We start from the raw sequence: 18,384 nt of genomic DNA on the forward strand, positions 1-18,384 counted from the left end.
TGATGATGTCGTTGAATAGCCCTGCTTTAATCTGACTCACCCCGTATATTGTTTAGCTTTAGAAAAAAAATCACCAGGCTTTGTTACACATGTTAATTTAGTTCTGGATTTGTGCCATGTCCATCAGTCAGCTACAGACATCGGAGGTGTGAAGTTTGGTTATTTTGATTTCTTTTTGGCGAATAGGCTAAGCTAGCATGATGTTGCAGTCAAAATGTGATTTCAATGTTAGCCCTCTAGCTCCCACGGCTGTGCTAGCAACATTTCTTATACAAATCTCTGACTGTGTGTTACGTCTTCACATCAGGATGCAAGAGCAGAGGCCCACATACAATGGAGGGAGGGAGCAGACTTTTCGGGCTTTGTTGCACTGAAGCAGCGGGCTGTGTCCTGAATCACACACTCTCACTTTAGTAAGAATACCACATAAATGGATACTTAGTTCCTGAAACATGTTGACAGTGTCATACTGTCCCACATCTATTACCTTTGTGCACTTCCTGAAATCTAATTTAATGCTTTTTAATGCCACTTTAATACAAATATGCCATATGTTATAGTTAAGCTTACAAGTGTACATGTAGACCAAATTGTAAGTATTTGACATACGATAATGTTGAATAGTTAAAAAGTTTACATTGACTGAGGCTAAATTAAGCACTAATACAGTGGTTTGCTAACGTTTTTTTCTCCACATAAGTAGCACCTCAGAAAACACTTGGCTCTCCAAGTACCACCATAATGAGCAACATTAGAATACAGTAGCGAAGTAGGCCTGAGCAGTCTATAAAAACAAGGCAGCTGCTTTATTTAGGAAGTATATTCTGTATTTTGGGCCATTGTAACGTTAGTCATTTGAACAATAATATTTTTTTCGATTAATCGGTAATCTATAGATTATTTTTTTTCGATTAATCTATAGATTATTTTTCTTTTTACCGATTATTTTTTTTATTCAAAATGAAGATGAAAAAATAAATGTAGGCCAGCTTTTTCAAAAGGCATGGCTTTTATTTACAAAAAAAAAAGAAGTATGGCCACTCAGTCAACATTGACAACATGACTAAATATTCTGTAACAATGTAAACATTTAAAACTTTTAACCTTTAACAAAATTAAAAGTAGCTTATTTGCTTTTTAATGTGCAAATATAAAAGTCAACATCCAGTGCAAATCTTAATATTCTGCAATAGTATAAGCATTTCAAAAGTAAAAGTATTGCTTATTTTGCTTTAAAATGTGCAAAAATAAAGATAAACATCCAATACAAAAAAGTGTAAAACGAAATTCTGTAACAACAGTGTAAACATTTCAACAAAAGTGAAAGTATTGCTTATTTGCTAAAATGTGCAAAAATAAAGATAAACATCCAATACAAAAAAGTGCCAATCTAAATATTCTGGAGCACTGTAAACATTAAGTATTGCTTTTAAAATGTGCAAAATAAACATCCAGTCCAACACAGTACACAATAACCAATTCTACTCATTCCAGTGAGTGACTAACAGTTGTAATGAAGAAAGGTTAGCATGTCTACATGCTCTGCTTCTTTTCTTGTTTACAATATTCCCAGCAGCTGAAAATAGTAGCTCAGAAGGGGTCGATGTGGCTGGAACTGAGAGGTAATTAGCCTTCACCTCAAGCCAGGACTGCGAGTGAGCTGAGCTGCAGTTTAAGTTTCTAGAAGGTCAACGGGCTCATAGTGATGTTACTAGTAGTTGACTGGGAGGTGTTTATCATTTGGGGAGAGTCCGCTGCCCGATACTCACCTGCTAAACACCTATCTGCTCGACGCTGAAGCGCTGACTACATGCGCTCTGAATACGCACTGCTGATTGGCTGGTAATGCTTCGTGTGTACCAATCAGATGGTTGTGTGGGTGGGACAATGCTGCGTGCTGAGACAGAGGCAGGAGCGAAGCAGTTTGTTAAGACTTTAGCAGCTAAAGTTAGCTTTAGCTTAAAAACTCGTTCGGTACACCCCCGTACCGAACCGAAAGCCCCGTACCGAAACGGTTCAATACAAACACGTACAGTTACACCCCTAGCAGATACAAATGGCACATTCATGTTTTTGTGTAATGATGACAACGTATGCTCACGCGGACGATTGACTAGTTGATGGTTTTCTTTTCAAATGTTCGTTCATAGCCGTTGTGCTGCTATGATAGGCCATTTCCACTCGACACAGTGTGCATACAACATTATTAGGCTGTGTATTGAAATACTTCCACACTTTTGACGACTTTTGGCGTGATTTTTCCCCCTCGCTCGCACCGCTCGCATCGTCTGCTTTGCGCTTCGCCATGACGGTAGTGTGACGTAAATATGCGACGCGTCGACGCACAAAAACAGCGTCGACGTATTTACGTAACCGATGACGTCGATGACGTCGACTACGTCGACGCGTCGTTTCAGCCTTACTCGTACCATTAGTGGAACACGTGCCACAGTTTGGGAATCCTTGCACTAATGTGATTGATTTCATTGAATGTTAATGCAAGTAACCGTTTCAAACGCAATTAACACTTTTCATACTGTAGTATTTTTACCATAGTAATTGCAAGTAGGGCTGGGCGATATATCGAATATACTCGATATATCGCGGGTTTGTCTCTGTGCAATATAGAAAATGACTATATTGTGATATTCCACATCAACATCATATGAAAAAAAATAGTCAACAGAAGGAGATAACGTCCGCAGGAACCTACCACATAGTGAAGGGCATACACTTTTTGATTTCCTATTATGCAGCTAATTTTTATTTGACAGTTATTGAAATATCTTGTGTGACATCATGCACAAAAGTGCACCTTGTTTTAAACTATTGTAGTGGCGTTCTGTACAAAAAGTGCACTTTAATTTTGTGTTTTGATATGTCATCTTAGTGACATCATGCACAAAATTTAAAAAACAAAATGTCTGCCAATCTTGCACTTTTTGTTTTGGAAATGACATGAATGTTTGTGCCACTGCTTAATAAATAAAATTTTGGTAAATTGACTTAGTTGTGATTTCCCTCTGCATGAAAGTTTAAAATGAGCATATATTAATGCAGTATGAACAAGAATGTTTTAATGTAGACACACAGAATCATCATACTGCTGTGATTATATGCATCAAGTGTTCATTCAAGGCTAAGGTAAAATATTGAGATATATATTTTGTATCGTGACATGGCCTAAAAATAGAGATACTAAAAAAAGGCCATATCGCCCAGCCCTAATTGCAAGGTCAATCAATAACTTAGATATCCTAAATAGGTACGCAAACATCTTTTTCCTCCTACTTTGTTATTCAGAAGTGCTCACTGGCGAGGCGAAGTCGGTGTATTCTGTGTGTGTAAGCTAGCGGTCCTGCTTGCTCGTACGGAATCAAAGATTGTGAAAGACTGACAAGAGGCCCACTCTGCTCCTGTAATCCTGTCAAATAAATGTGGTCAAGACCTCTTGTATGGATTGACGAAGAAAAGATACACGGAAATTGCAATTTATCCAGCAAAGTTTATGGATAGACTGCCTCTGCTGACGTAACTAATGCAAAACACGTCGCTAAAGTCTCAAAATTCCCACAGCTCGCTTGGAGCAAGTTTGGAAGACGACAAGATAGTCATAAAACAATCTCCACCATGCCTCCATGGTTTAAATTCACACGTTAAGTTTTTACACCCCATCAGCGACAATGGAGGGTGGTTAGTCTCTGTACTCCTCAGTGTAAACACATTCAAAATGCTACACTTAATATCACACTATTAGACAACGTGCCAAAATTGGGGAAACATTTCCATCCGGTGTTAAGCGTAAAAGAAACGACACCAAATTATTGATGGCAACAAGCTTTTAGTAGCCGGCGAAGGTATGCTGTAGAAAATGTGATTACAGGACATTTTGTGTGTGTGTGTGGGTGAGTAAAAGTTTCCTTAGTAGCTGCATAGGAAATAATTAGGCATCTAACAGTATTGTAAATAATAGACGTGGGAATCGTTGGGCACCTCATAATTCAATTGAAAAAAAAAAACATTGATGCATTTTTAATTCATGTATATTGATGCAGTTTTACATTTCACTTCACTAAATAAGCGTTTGTCATTTGCAACTTTTAAAAACAGTGCATTTTTAATAAGAAAGTTAAATTAGTTCCCATTACATTTATTCAATTCATGGAAATGTGTGCAAAACTAGAACATAAGTGCTTTAAAATAAAAGGAGCTGGTCTGATCTCTTGGTGAGATTGTTCACTGCAGTCAGACAAATTTTAGAACCGTCTGCATTGCTTTATTCACACTAAATAAAATCGATTATCAAGATTTACTAATCGATTTTATAGTCCTCCACGTACTATAAATTATTTCCCCCACCTCTAGTAAAAACTGCGGGATTGTAGTTTCAAAATCCTTACAATAATGCCATGACTTGTATTAGTATCAAATGAATACTTGGTGAGTATATTTTTTCTGTCTGTAAATAGATTACCAGGAGGCCATGGTTAACTTTGGAAGAGGTACCAGTCTGGAGGACGTGTTAGCTGAAAGGAACCGAGACTACTCTTTGGACCACTCTTCCATGCATATCTATAGACATCTCTGTAGAATACTGGAAGAAGATGCCAATTTCTCGACAAGGCTGGACTTTAACTATCTAATAAATCAACTACTAATTAATTTAACGCTTAAATAACTTTACCCACCAACATCCATTGAAGCCGGTCACCCTGGAACGGATGTCCCTACCTTTGTGATCCCTTCTCAATGTTACTTTTTCTCCATCTGGGTTTTTTGAGTTTTTCTTTGCCCGGATGTGGGTCGAGATCGGGAGATGTCATCAGCTTGTGAAGCTCTGAGACTAATGAATTAGGGCTATACAAGTGATTCTCAAACTGTCGTGCTCCATCCAGTGGTTGGGTACGCCAAAGAGGTCTGTAAATATGTAAGGCTGAAACGACGCGTCGACGTAGTCGACGTCATCGGTTATGTAAATACGTCGACGCCGTTTTTGTGCGTCGACGCGTCGCATAATTACGTCACACTACCGTCATGGCGGAGCGCAAAGCAGACTGTGCGAGCGAGGGGAAAAACGCACGCCAAAAGTCGTCAAAAGTGTGGGAGTATTTCAATACACAGCCTAATAATGTTGTTGTATGCACACTGTGTCGAGCGGAAATGGCCTATCATAGCAGCACAACGGCTATGAACGAACATTTGAAAAGAAAACCATCAACTAGTCAATCGTCCGCGTTAGCATACGTTGTCATCATTACACAAAAACATGAATGTGTCATTTGTATCTGCTAGGGGTGTAACGGTATGTGTTTTGTATTGAACCGTTTCGGTACGGGGATTTCGGTTCGGTACGGGGGTGTACCGAACGAGTTTCTAAGCTAAAGCTAACTTTAGCTGCTAAAGTCTTAACAAGTTGCTTTGCTTGTCTGCCTCTGTCTCAGCACGCAGCATTGTCCCACCCATACAACCATCTGATTGGTACACACGCAGCATTGTCCCACCCACACAACCATCTGATTGGTACACACGAAGCATTATCAGCCAATCAGCAGTGCGTATTCATAGAGCATGTAGTCAGCGCTTCAGCGTCGAGCAGATAGGTGTTTAGCAGGTGAGCATCAGGCAGCGGACTCTCCCCAAATGATAATGAACACCTCCCAGTTAGGGATGGGCGATACCACACTTTTAGGATTCGATACGATACCGATACTTTTTCATCGATACCGATACCATTAATTTCTTATTGGCAATTTTTTTAGTCAAAAATATTATTACTATTATTTATGACAAATCACAAGACAAATACAGACCATTTATACCACATGTATTATGGTCAATATATAATAAAAGTAAAATTAAAATAAATAACATAAATATCAAAAATAAATTAATTATATATAATAATAATTATATATTATATATAATAATAATTAGATATTAGGGCTTTCCAATTAACTGTCAAATCCGAATCGCAAGAAGCTGCAGTTATTTTTTTAAAGTTTGTGATATGATTAGCAATTAATGAAATATGAAATAGGCTAATGTTTTCGAAATGTAAGAAATCATGTTACAGATTAAAACCAAAATCACATTCAATCATATATTTCAAGATTTTCTTGGAAAAAAATAAAACTGTAATGCAAAGATGAAGAATCTCCAAATTGTATCTCTTTCTTATGTTGTTTTAAATACTCAAGCAATTTTCCACTAACAGTAAATTCCCCTGTGTGGAAATTATTTGAATTTAGGATAATCATTTAAACAAAAATATTCAGTAAAAAAATAAAATAAACAATGCCTGACACTGGATATGCCTGGCTGCATCGCTGTCGGCTGGCTGTGTGTGTGTTGCATGTTGACGACGCTCATTTGCTGTCTCCTGTGACGTGACTGGGCCAGCTCTATACTCTGCCAGGTACAGGGGTGTCCCAGCACATAGTAAGTTAAGTAAGTCATCAAAAACATCTGAAAGTGATGCTTGCACCCCCCCACACGCCGTTTTTTGGTTTATATCGATACTTTTTTCAGAAAAGTGATGCCAAATGAGTAGCGTGTGAGTATCGATATATCGATACCACAGGATCGATACGCACATCCCTACTCCCAGTCAACTACTAGTAACATCACTATGAGCCCGTTGACCTACTAGAAACTTAAACTGCAGCTCAGCTCGCTCGCAGTCCTGGTTTTAGGTGAAGGCTAATTACCTCTCAGTTCCAGCCACATCGACCCCTTCTGAGCGCCCATTTTCAGCTACTGGGAATATTGTAAACAAGAAAAGAAGCAAAGCAAGTAGACATGCTAACCTTTCTTCATTACAACTGTTAGTCACTCACTGGAATGAGTAGAATTGGTTATTGTGTTGGACTGGATGTTTATTTTGCACATTTTAAAAGCAATACTTAATGTTTACAGTGCTCCAGAATATTTAGATTGGCACTTTTTTGTATTGGATGTTTATCTTTATTTTTGCACATTTTAGCAAATAAGCAATACTTTCACTTTTGTTGAAATGTTTACACTGTTGTTACAGAATATTTCGTTTTGCACTTTTTTGTATTGGATGTTTATCTTTATTTTTGCACATTTTAAAGCAAAATAAGCAATACTTTTACTTTTGAAATGCTTATACTATTGCAGAATATTAAGATTTGCACTGGATGTTTACTTTTATATTTGCACATTAAAAAGCAAATAAGCTACTTTTAATTTTGTTAAATGTTAAAAGTTTTAAATGTTTACATTGTTACAGAATATTTTGTGATGTTGTCAATGTTGACTGAGTGGCCATACTTTTTTTTTTTGTAAATAAAAGCCATGCCTTTTGAAAAAAACTGGCCTACTTTTATTTTTTCATCTTCATTTTAAATAAAATAAAATACAAAATAATCGGTAAAAGGAAAAATAATCTATAGATGAATCGAAAAAATAATCTATAGATTAACTGATTAATCGAAAAAATAATCTATAGATTAATCGATAGAAAAATAATCGTTAGCTGCATCCTTATAAATGTGTGCTGTATATAAGGCTGTATTCACTAGACTTCACACCCGGCTCATTAAATATGCAAAGCTCGAAACAAGCGTCTGTTAAGAGCTTTGTGGCGGCATTTTGCCTTTCTTAAAGAAAAATGCCAGATGCTTTTGTTTTAGGCTATTGGAACCGTTCAAATCGCGGAAAGGATACAAGCTTATTCAAAGCTCCTAAAGAGCTAGAGAGTGCAATATTTGACGAAAGACTGCGGTCACGCACTCCAGTCCACGGGAGCAGATCAAGTAGAAGAACGCACAAGTTTGCAGGGATCACTTCATTAAAAGGTTTGTTGGATATACTTTCAACGTTCTGTATTTCCCATTGAATTATTATCTTGGTGTTATTTGTATTTTACCTTGTGTCAGAGTTCTTAACGAATCTGGGATACAAGTGTTTTGTAGAGCTCCAACTCGGCGAGTCTAAATAAAATAAATGTGAGCAAAACCTAAGAGTTAAGTCTTTACCAAAGACAATCATAAATGAATCTTTCAGCACATACACAATGTTGACATCTATAGTTATTAGGGCTGGGTATCGGTACTCGACCAAAACAACCCAATACCAAGTAGTATCGAAACTGCGTCTGTCAAACGATACCTGCAATCGGGTGTTTTTGTACCCAGATCAAGAAAAAAGTACCGTTTCTATGGTTTTGCTCGCAGCCAATCACTGCAAGCGTTCTTCGATTCAATGCGCCATGTGATTGGTCCACCACCGCAACAACAATAGTTTGTATGGCGGTAAAGCGGGTTGAAGCAGTGCAGAATTGGCTGGTCATCATTCCGAGATGCCGGCAGCAAAACGGTCAAAGGTATGGTTGTACTACACGCCAGTGGCACTGGGTACAAATAAATGCATACAATGCGACAAGATTATTTAGGGGAAAACTGGGAATACTAGCAATATGATTAAACACCTCATCAAGCACGGAGCAAACTTAAGGGTGGAGAACTGTACTGTGTTTAAAAAGCCGGCTTCTACAACACCAGAATCGTCATCTCAACAGGACACTGCTCAACCATCGATAACTACAGGTAATATATAAATGGTTACTATGTTAACAGTACTCATCCTTTGTGTGTTAAAACATGTATTGTTAAGTAAAATCGTTTTGGGCATGTCGTAGGCATGCGAGTTAGCGCTAGCTTGCTAGCTAATTACACAGCCGAAATAATACGTTGTTGTACATGTTTGTGCAGTTATTTAATAAATATTTGAGCATTTTCAAAATGTATTCGTGTAAAAATCTTGAATGGGGAGGAGTGGTGAAAATTACGCAACCCTTTGCATTCTTTTCACATGATTAATATTGAATGAAGTACTCAGTTGGTATGAGTATCGTTTTAAAAGGTACTGGTATTGAACATTTTTAAACGATACCCAACCCTAATAATTATATATTGATAAACAATCATAAATTAATCTTCAGCACATACACAATGTTAACATCTATAGTTATATTTTGATAAACAATGATAAATTTATCTTTCAGCACATACACAATGATGACATCTATAGTTATATTGTGATAAAGACCCGGAAAAACGTGTACTCTTATACAGCCCACGGAACAACCACAAGGCAACAAACATTGGCAGTAGACGTAAAGTTAAATCATGAAATGCGACCTGACCCGTGCAAAAATGATGCACATTTTACCCAGGAGAGTCATACCAATTTCCTTGACCCAGCCACACACAAAGATGTGCGCTTTCCCAAGTTGTCATCTATTTTGTTGTGTAGAATGATCATCAGATAGTTCGACATGCCAGGGAAAGCGACCGACGGATAATCTTTGAGATCACTCGACAAATCTAATTTGACAATGTATAGGAATAGATTCCATTGTTCGATGTTTTGCTTGGGTCTCCTTTTAATGGTAAGATTTAGGCCCTTTGTGTACTCAGTTCGCACTATGCTCCACAGTAGCCATGTTGGTTTGGTGGACCACCACTTTCCTTTTTACTTCTGTTTAAGTCATGTGACTGAATAAAACCTATATGAAGTAGTTCAGTTGATTTGGAACATGCATACGATACAATGTAATGCATCACATATTTCCAGTTGTTTCATTACAGCACGTCCAAAAAGGAGTACGAAGAAGCTGAGCTTATTTAATCCTACCCCTTTTCAGACCATAGCAATTTTATCCCATTTCCTTGTTCTCTGTAACAGAACAGTAAACACATAAATAATATACCATAGTAAGTAAACAAATATTAAATACATAAATAATCTAACGCAAAAGGAAAAAAAAGGGTTCAAGATGTTTATCATTATTTTTCAGTGTACTTTGTGAACACTTGTAGTTTTAACAGCTTTAGACTGAATCACATTGGTGCTTTGTTTGATTTCTTTGCTTAATCCATTCCATCATTTAATACCACATACGGATTCCCATCACATTAAGTTAATGTGATGGAATTAATTTGTGATTTAGGGATAAACACCGTCCACGCCACCCTGAGAATACTGATGTTTAAGTTTATATGTAGACTGCAGGGGTCCGAGAATGATCTTATTGTACAGAAAACCAATCCTAGGTGTAGTTGTGTTAGGTACCATTTGTATATACGGAAACACTGGTATATGTACCTTTTATAGAATGTGTAGACCCATATTTAAAGTATATATATATATATATATTTTTTAATTTTATTTTATTGCTGCTTGTATTTATTAGATGCCTTTTCCTGAATATGCACAAACACTGTTTTGAATGCGCGATAATGCCTTTTATACTGTACTTTGTTCGTTTTATGTACTATATGTGATTGTATGTCTACTTGGACGTTGGAGTCTGCAATAAAAGTAAAAACTTTTTTTTAACTGTTTCTTATTAAAAATGCACCTTTTAAAAGTTAAGTGATAAACGCTTATTAAGTGAAACAAAAAGAAATGTAAAACAGCATCAATAATATTGTTAATTATGTATATTCGTGCATTGTGTGTAATGTTACAGTGGGCAAATATACTAAACATAAAACCTATGTCTTGTTTAATGAATGTTGGTCATTGTAATGGTACTTGGAGAACAAGTGTTTGAGGTGGTAACTTGGACAAGTCATGATGGATTAATTAAGTCAGGAGGTGTCAAACGTACGGCCCGAGGGCCTGATTAGGCCCGTGAACAGGTTTTATCCGGCCCACGTAAGTATAAAAATTAACCTGACATTTTTGAAGGAAAGAAACAGCTGTTCTAAATGTGTCCACTGGATGTTGCAATAGCAATTCTTTGTATCTTTGTAGATGATGCTACATATGTACAAAATAAACCACACTATGTTAGTACATCAGGCGAGGAAAATTATTAAACTACATAAATAGGGGTGTGGGAAAAAAATCGTTACGAATTCGAATCGCGATTCTCACGTTGTGCGATTCAGAATCGATTCTCGTTTTTTAAAAATCTTTTTTTTTTTTTTTAATTAATCAATCCAACAAAACAATACACAGCAATACCATAACAATGCAATCCAATTCCAAAACCAAACCCGACACAGCAACACTCAGAACTGCAATAAACAGAGCAATTGAGAGGAGACAAACAAGACACAGAACAAACCAAAAGTAGTGAAACAAAAATTAATATCATCAACAACAGTATCAAAATTAGTTACAATTTCAACATAGCAGTGATTAAAAATCCCTCATTGACATCATCATTAGACATTCATAAAAAAAATTTAAAAAGATCAATAGTGTCACAGTGGCTTACACTTGCATCACATCTCATAAGCTTAACACACTGTGTCCAATATTTTCACAGAGATAAAAGTCATATTTTTGGTTCATTTAATAGTTAAAACAAATTTACATTATTGCAATCAGTTGATAAAACATTGTCCTTTACAATTATAAAAGCTTTTTACAAAAATACACTACTCTGCTTGCATGTCAGCAGACTGGGGTAGATCCTGCTGAAATCCTATGTATTGAATGAATGAATAGAGAATCGTTTTGAATCGGGAAAAAATCGTTTTGAATCGAGAATCGTGTTGAATTGGAAAAAAAATAAAAAATCGATTTTGAATCGAATCGTGACCCCAAGAATCGATATTGAATCGAATCGTGGGACACCCAAAGATTCACAGCCCTAATAAATAACACTGCAATTTGATTTTTAATATAATTTTTTTTATCATGATGGATTGAAAATAACATCAATGAGTTGACTGATTAACATTATCACATCATTTATTCAGAAAATATAAATAACGATAGCTCGGTTGGTAGAGTGGCCGTGCCAGCAACTTGCGGGTTCGATTCCCGCTTCCGCCATTCTAGCCAATGCCGTTGTGTACTTGGGCAATACACTTTACCCACCTGTTCTCAGTGCCACCCACACTGGCTTAAATGCAACTTAGATATTGGGTTTCACTGTGTAAAGCGCTTTGAGTCACTTGAGAAAAGCGCTATATAAATACCTATAATTCACTTCTACTACTACTATTCACCTACTCAGTGGCCTAGTGGTTAGAGTGTCCGCCCTGAGATCGGTAGGTTGTGAGTTCATACCAAAGACTATAAAAATGGGAGCCATTACCTCCCTGCTTGGCACTCAGCATCAAGGGTTGGAATTGGGGGTTAAATCACCAAAAATGACTCCCGGGCGCGGCCAGCGCTGCTGCCCGCTGCTCTCCTCACCTCCCAGGGGGTGAGTCAAATGCAGAAGACATATTTTACCACACCTAGTGTGTGTGCCTGACATATCATTGGTACTTTAACTTAATGAGAAATAAAGATAGAATACTATTAACCACAACAGGTAATTGTAAAAAAAAAAGCCTATGTCTCCCGGCTGGCCTGGGAACGCCTCGGGATCCCCCGGGAGGAGCTGGACGAAGTGGCTGGGGACAGGAAAGTCTGGGCTTCTCTGCTTAGGCTGCTGCCCCCGCGACCCGACCTCGGATATGCGGAAGAAAATGGATGGATGGACAATCTCAGAATGTGCTGTTCTATTTTTAAACAAAGAAAACAATCTGAAGTTGTCTTTATTTTTAAGTTATTGTGCCGGTGATTTTACCGATCAAAAATTAGTTTGACACCCCTGAATTAAGTGCAGACAATATGGATATTTAAAATAACTTGTGGATACAATATCACCGTCTCATCCTAACCTGTGCATACAACAGACCTACTAATTGATGCCCTAGATGAGAGTTGAGTTTGAGTTTTTCGAACACGCAAGCATACAACATGATACATCACAATTTCCAGTTTCTCTTTTCAACATGTTCGAAAAGGAGTAGGAAGAAGCAGAGCTTATTTAATCTTACCCCTTTTCTTTTACAGAACAGTTGCTAAAGCTTTCGTTCACTTCCTGTACTAAATTTATTCACAATATACTCCATAAGTAATCACAATAAAAATAAATAAATAAATGATGAAGTAAGTTATATTTCATATGATTAGAGTAAGATTATTTTGAGAATGAATGAAATAAATTCAGAATGTTTCATGGTTCTTCTTTGTAAACACTAAGTTTGAAGAGTTTCTTGAAGTGGATCATATTAGTACCGGTACATTGATTGCTTTGCTTAATCCATTCCATCATTTAATTCCACATACTGAAGGTCTTAAGTGTTGTACGTGCATACAAATGTTTTAAATTACATTTTCCTATAAGATTATATTTCTCCTTTTTTTGAGATTTTGTATATTCTTGAGTAGCAGGTTAGTTTGCTTTGTGTATAATTTTAGCTGTTTGCAAATTCACTATGTCATGGAATTTCAGTAACTTTGATTCAATAAATTGTAAATACTTGTATAGCGCTTTCTACCTTCAAGGTAATCAAAGCGCTTTGACACTATTTCCACACTCACACACTGATGGTGGGAGCTGCCATGCAAGGCCCTAACCACGACCCATCAGGAGCAAGGGTGAAGTGTCTTACTGACCTACTCAGTGGCCTAGTGGTTAGAGTGTCCGCCCTGAGATCGGTAGGTTGTGAGTTCAAATTTGAATTTCCCCCAGGGATCAATAAACTACTTTCTATTCTATTCTAAACTCCGGCCGAGTCATACCAAAGACTATAAAAAATGAGACCCATTACCTCCCTGCTTGACACTCAGCATCAAGGGTTTGAATTGGAGATTAAATCACCAAAAATGATTCCCGGGCGCAGCCACCGCTGCTGCCCACTGCTCCCCTCACCTCCCAGGGGGTGATCAAGGGTGATGGGTCAAATGCAGAGAATATTTTCACCACACCTAGTGTGTGTGTGACAATCATTGGTACTTTAACTTTTTAACTTTGCTCAAGGACACAACGGACGTGACGAGGTTGGTTGAAGATGGGGATCGAACCAGGAACCCTCAGGTTGCTGGCATGGCCACTCTCCCAACAGCGCCACGCCGTCCCCCAATAAATAAAGGATTTATTTATATGTTCTCTTTTTTTCAACATTATGTATTATTCCAACTGATCTTTTTTGTAACACGGTTAATGAATGAAGTGTACTTTTGTAGTTATTTCCCCATATTTCTACACAATAACTCAGATATGGTAACACTAGCGAGCAGTAGAGAATATGAAGTGATTTTTGGTCTAGAACATGTTTTGCTTTATTCATTATTGACATGTTTCTTGCTACTTTATGTTTTCATACCTCGGAGTATAATTCGTCACTTAGGGTGGTCGTATAAACAACGCCAACACTGTCATAAACCTGTGCCATATAGTGAGAACACACTAAACAACAATGACAAGTACATTTCGAGAGAATATTTGCACCGCAAAGCAACATAAACACAACAGAGCACATTCCCAGAATTCCTTGCAGCACCAACTCTTCCGGGACGCTACAGTCATTTGCCCTCGCTTCCCGCCGTGTGTTTAAGAGCGCACTGCTGTGTTTAGATGGAGACAGGTGTGGACAATATTGGAGACACTTGTCCCCACACTAAAAGTAAACAGCGAAGGAGGAAAACTATATGATGTTGCTTTTATTTTGACAATACAGCGTCCATCGGCTGCTGTGACGGAGTTAATGAGGTGAAGAAAAAACACGCTGTCACTCCCGTTTTTTGTTGTTGTTGGCCAAACTGTTGTACTGAACCACAAGGGGGTGTTGGAGAAGAACACATCTTGTTTATTAGATGTGTTAGTCATTTGTCCTCGCTTTCCGCTGTGTGTTTAAGAGCGCACTGCTGTGTTTAGATCAGTGGTTCTCAACCTGGGTTCGATCGAACCCTAGGGGTTCGGTGAGTCGGCTTCAGGGGTTTGGCGGAGCCTCCGCCGCGGAGGTCAAGACACACCCGACTCATTGTGTAAATAAAAACTTCCTATCGCCGTATTATGGATGCCCCCAAACAATGTTCCCTCTAATTTTCCATCTGATTTGCAGGTGTGTAATTTGTTGTGGTTCATGCACGATTCATTTTGTGCACCAGGAAAATAACATAACTTTGTCTTGAATTTGAAAAAAAACATTATATTTTTCACTAAAGAAGGGTTCGGTGAATGCGCATATGACACTGGTGGGGTTCGGTACCTCCAACAAGGTTAAGAACCACTGGTTTAGATGGAGACAGGTGTGGACAATATTGGAGACACTTGTCACCACACTAAAAGTAAACAGCGAATGAGGCCACTCTCGCAACCGCGCCACGCCGTCCCCGATAAAGGATTGTATGTTCTCTATATCCAACATGGTGTATTATTCTAACTGATCTTTTTTGTAACACGTTTAATGAATGAAGTGTACTTTTGTAATTATTTCCCCATATTATACACAATAACTCAGATATGGTAACACTAGCGAGCAGTAGAGAATATGAAGTGATTTTTGGTCTGGAACACTGGTTCTTAACCTGGGTTCGATCGAACCCTAGGGGTTCGGTGGAGCCTCCACCGTGGAGGTCAGGACACACCCGACTCATCGTATGAATAAAAACTTCTCCCTGTCAGCGTCTTATGGATACCCCCAAGCAATGTTCCCTCTAATTTTCCATATGAGATAGCAAACGCCAAAAACTCTGAGGATTCAGTGGAGCACATATGAGCGACGTCAGACGTGCAACTGTGGCCACATCTGTCCCAAACCTGACTAAATAAGTTAAACGTTTTATTATAATCAAATGACAGCAGTCATTTCCATATTTTCTAATATTAAGTGTTTTGGCCCACTTACAATGACAATAACAAAAAATTGTTTTTCATGAGCTGTGTACTAGTATTGTATGTCTGGGTGGGGGTCCTGCTTTGGAAATAATTTGTACCCCTTTCAGATATCGCATTTAGTTCCCACTAAAACATTCACATGTTGCACAATGAGATGTAAACATGGGATCATGTGTACATTGTACCTGTAACTGTCTGTAAAAAAAGATATTGATTAGTATTTCTTTAATATAATAACATAATTTCATGATTCATATTTCCCAAGTGGAGGAGTTCAAGTACCTCAGAGTCTTGTTCACGAGTGAGGGAAGAGTGGATAGTGAGATCGACAGGCGGATCGGTGCGGCGTCTTCAGTAATGTGGACACTGTATCGATCCCTTGTGGTGAAGAAGGAGCTGAGCCGGAAGGCAAAGCTCTCAATCTACGTTCCCATCCTCACCTATGGTCATGAGCTTTGGGTTATGACCGAAAGGACAAGATCACGGGTACAAGCGGCCGAAATGAGTTTCCTCTTTCTCCGAGCTCTCCCTTAGAGATTGGCAGAGCTTCTCACCCTTTCGGGGGGAACTCAAAGTAAAGCCGCTGCTCCTCCACATCGAGAGGAGCCAGATGAGGTGGTTCGGGCATCTGGTCAGGATGCCACCCGAACGCCTCCCTAGGGAGGTGTTTCGGGCACGTCCGACCGGTAGGAGGCCACGGGGGAGACCCAGGACACGTTGGGAAGACTATGTCTCCCGGCTGGCCTGGGAAGGCCTCGGGATCCCCCGGGAAGAGCTGGACGAAGTGGCTGGGGAGAGGGAAGTCTGGGCTTCCCTGCTTAGGCTGCTGCCCCCGCGACCCGACCTCAGATAAGCGGAAGAAGATGGATGGATATTTATAAATTAAGAAGAAAAAAAAAAATTCTCTAAAGGGTTCATCCATCCATCCATCCTAAAGGGTTCAGTGAATGCGCATATGAAATTGGTGAGGTTCGGTACTTCCAACAAGGTTAAGAACCACTGGTCTAGAACATCCATCCATTTTCTACCGCTTGTACCTTTTGGGGGAACGTGTTTTGCTTTATTCATTATTGACGTGTTTCTCGCTACTTTATGTTGTATATATTTTTACAACATAAAGTGGAAAGTGAGTAATAGATGTTGGAATATTCAGCTGTTTTGTACCGGAGATTGCTCCCCGCGACCACGTGTTGCACCCGCACAAGTGCACCGAAGACGACGCAAAAACATCCGCCGACTGCCCGAAGCTCGTTTAGGTGACCATCGTCGTGGACTTGAACCCACTCGGTGGGCCAGGTGACACCACGACGAGCGAATGCGCGAAAAAAAAAAAAAAAAAAGAAGCGAGTGCGCAAGCTAACTTTAGCCGGCCTTGCTAACGTCGTCGATGCACTTGCGCCAGCTAGCTCGCCGCCGCTAGCTCACGGCCGGAACCGCTTTGACACCGCTTTTAAACCCCCTTTCAATGGTGTTGGCAGAGCGTTTCCACGGGTGGCCTGGTTAGTAACACCCCACGTAGCCTAGCATGGAGCTGTTACGTTGGACACGACTACTGCGGCACCTCCATACCGAGAATAAGGTCAACGCCAACACAACACATGTGGACAAAAAAAAAAAAAAGTCCAAAACGTGGTGAAATAATCGCTATGTGTCGTTTATCGTCATGGCAGCTTAATTGTTTTATTGCCCCCCCCCCCCCCCCCCCCACGCGTGGAATGTTAGCATGGAGGAGAGCGTCTCTATGGCTGCTAATTCGCTTAGCATTAGCAGTCTTTCCCGCCACCGTCGCGTGCTATTATTAAAACGTCGCTAAAATAAATAAAAAATAAAATGTCTGCCCAACGCCTGTGAAAGCGTGACTTGTTAGTTCTGCAGGGCGTTGGCGACGACGCCGCCGCTTACCTTCGCTTGTGTAGCCGGGCGGCGGGTGCTTGAGAGGCGGCGCTGCGCAAGTGTGTCCGTCCGGGGTGGGAGGAGGTAGAAGACTCCGCTCCGACGGCGCTAAAAAAAGAGGAGAGAGATCCCGCCGCCTGCGCTCATATACATCTGACGTCATCACGTAAGTGACGTACCTACTCTTATTGAATAGAGCAGTGATGCCAAACCACCGGTCCGCGGACCGGCACCGGTCCGTGACGCATTTGCTACTGGGCCGCACAGAGACATGAAATCATTTATAACTAGGGATGTCCGATAATGGCTTTTTGCCGATATCCGATTTTCCGATATTGTCCAACTCTTTAATTACCGATACAGATATCAACCGATACCGATATATACAGTCGTGGAATTAACACATTATTATGCCTAATTTGGACAACCAAGTATGGTGTAGATAAGATCTTTTTTAAATAAAAAATTTAAAAAAAGATGAATAAATTAAAAACATTTTCTTGAATAAAAAAGAAAGTAAAACAATATAAAAACAGTTACATAGAAACTAGTAATTAATGAAAATTAGTCAAATTAACTGTTAAAAGTTAGTACTATTAGTGGACCAGCAGCACACACAATCATGTGTGCTTACGGACTGTATCCCTTGCAGACTGTATTGATCTATATTGATATATAATGTAGGAACCAGAATATTAATAACAGAAAGAAACAACCCTTTTGTGTGAATGAGTGCAAATGGGGGAGGGAGGTTTTTTGGGTTGGTGCACTAATTGTAAGTGTATCTTGTGTTTTTTGAGTTGATTTAATAAAAAAACAACAAAAAAACG

The 18,384-nt window shown here is 39.1% G+C and overlaps 1 protein-coding gene across 3 annotated transcripts in view; it reads right to left on the reverse strand.

Moving 5' to 3' along the window:
• nap1l1 (nucleosome assembly protein 1-like 1) overlaps positions 1 to 17,690 on the reverse strand; it is a 56,766-nt gene extending 39,076 nt beyond the window's left edge. For all 3 annotated transcript variants that reach the window (XM_062066259.1, XM_062066257.1, XM_062066260.1), the window contains exon 1: positions 17,564 to 17,690. The gene's annotated coding sequence lies outside the window, so the exon portion shown is untranslated. The remainder of the gene's footprint in view (positions 1 to 17,563) is intronic.
• Between the last annotated feature and the right edge of the window lie 694 nt (positions 17,691 to 18,384).

Source organism: Entelurus aequoreus, linkage group LG12, assembly GCF_033978785.1.
Source record: "Entelurus aequoreus isolate RoL-2023_Sb linkage group LG12, RoL_Eaeq_v1.1, whole genome shotgun sequence".
Taxonomy (NCBI): Eukaryota; Metazoa; Chordata; class Actinopteri; order Syngnathiformes; family Syngnathidae; genus Entelurus; species Entelurus aequoreus.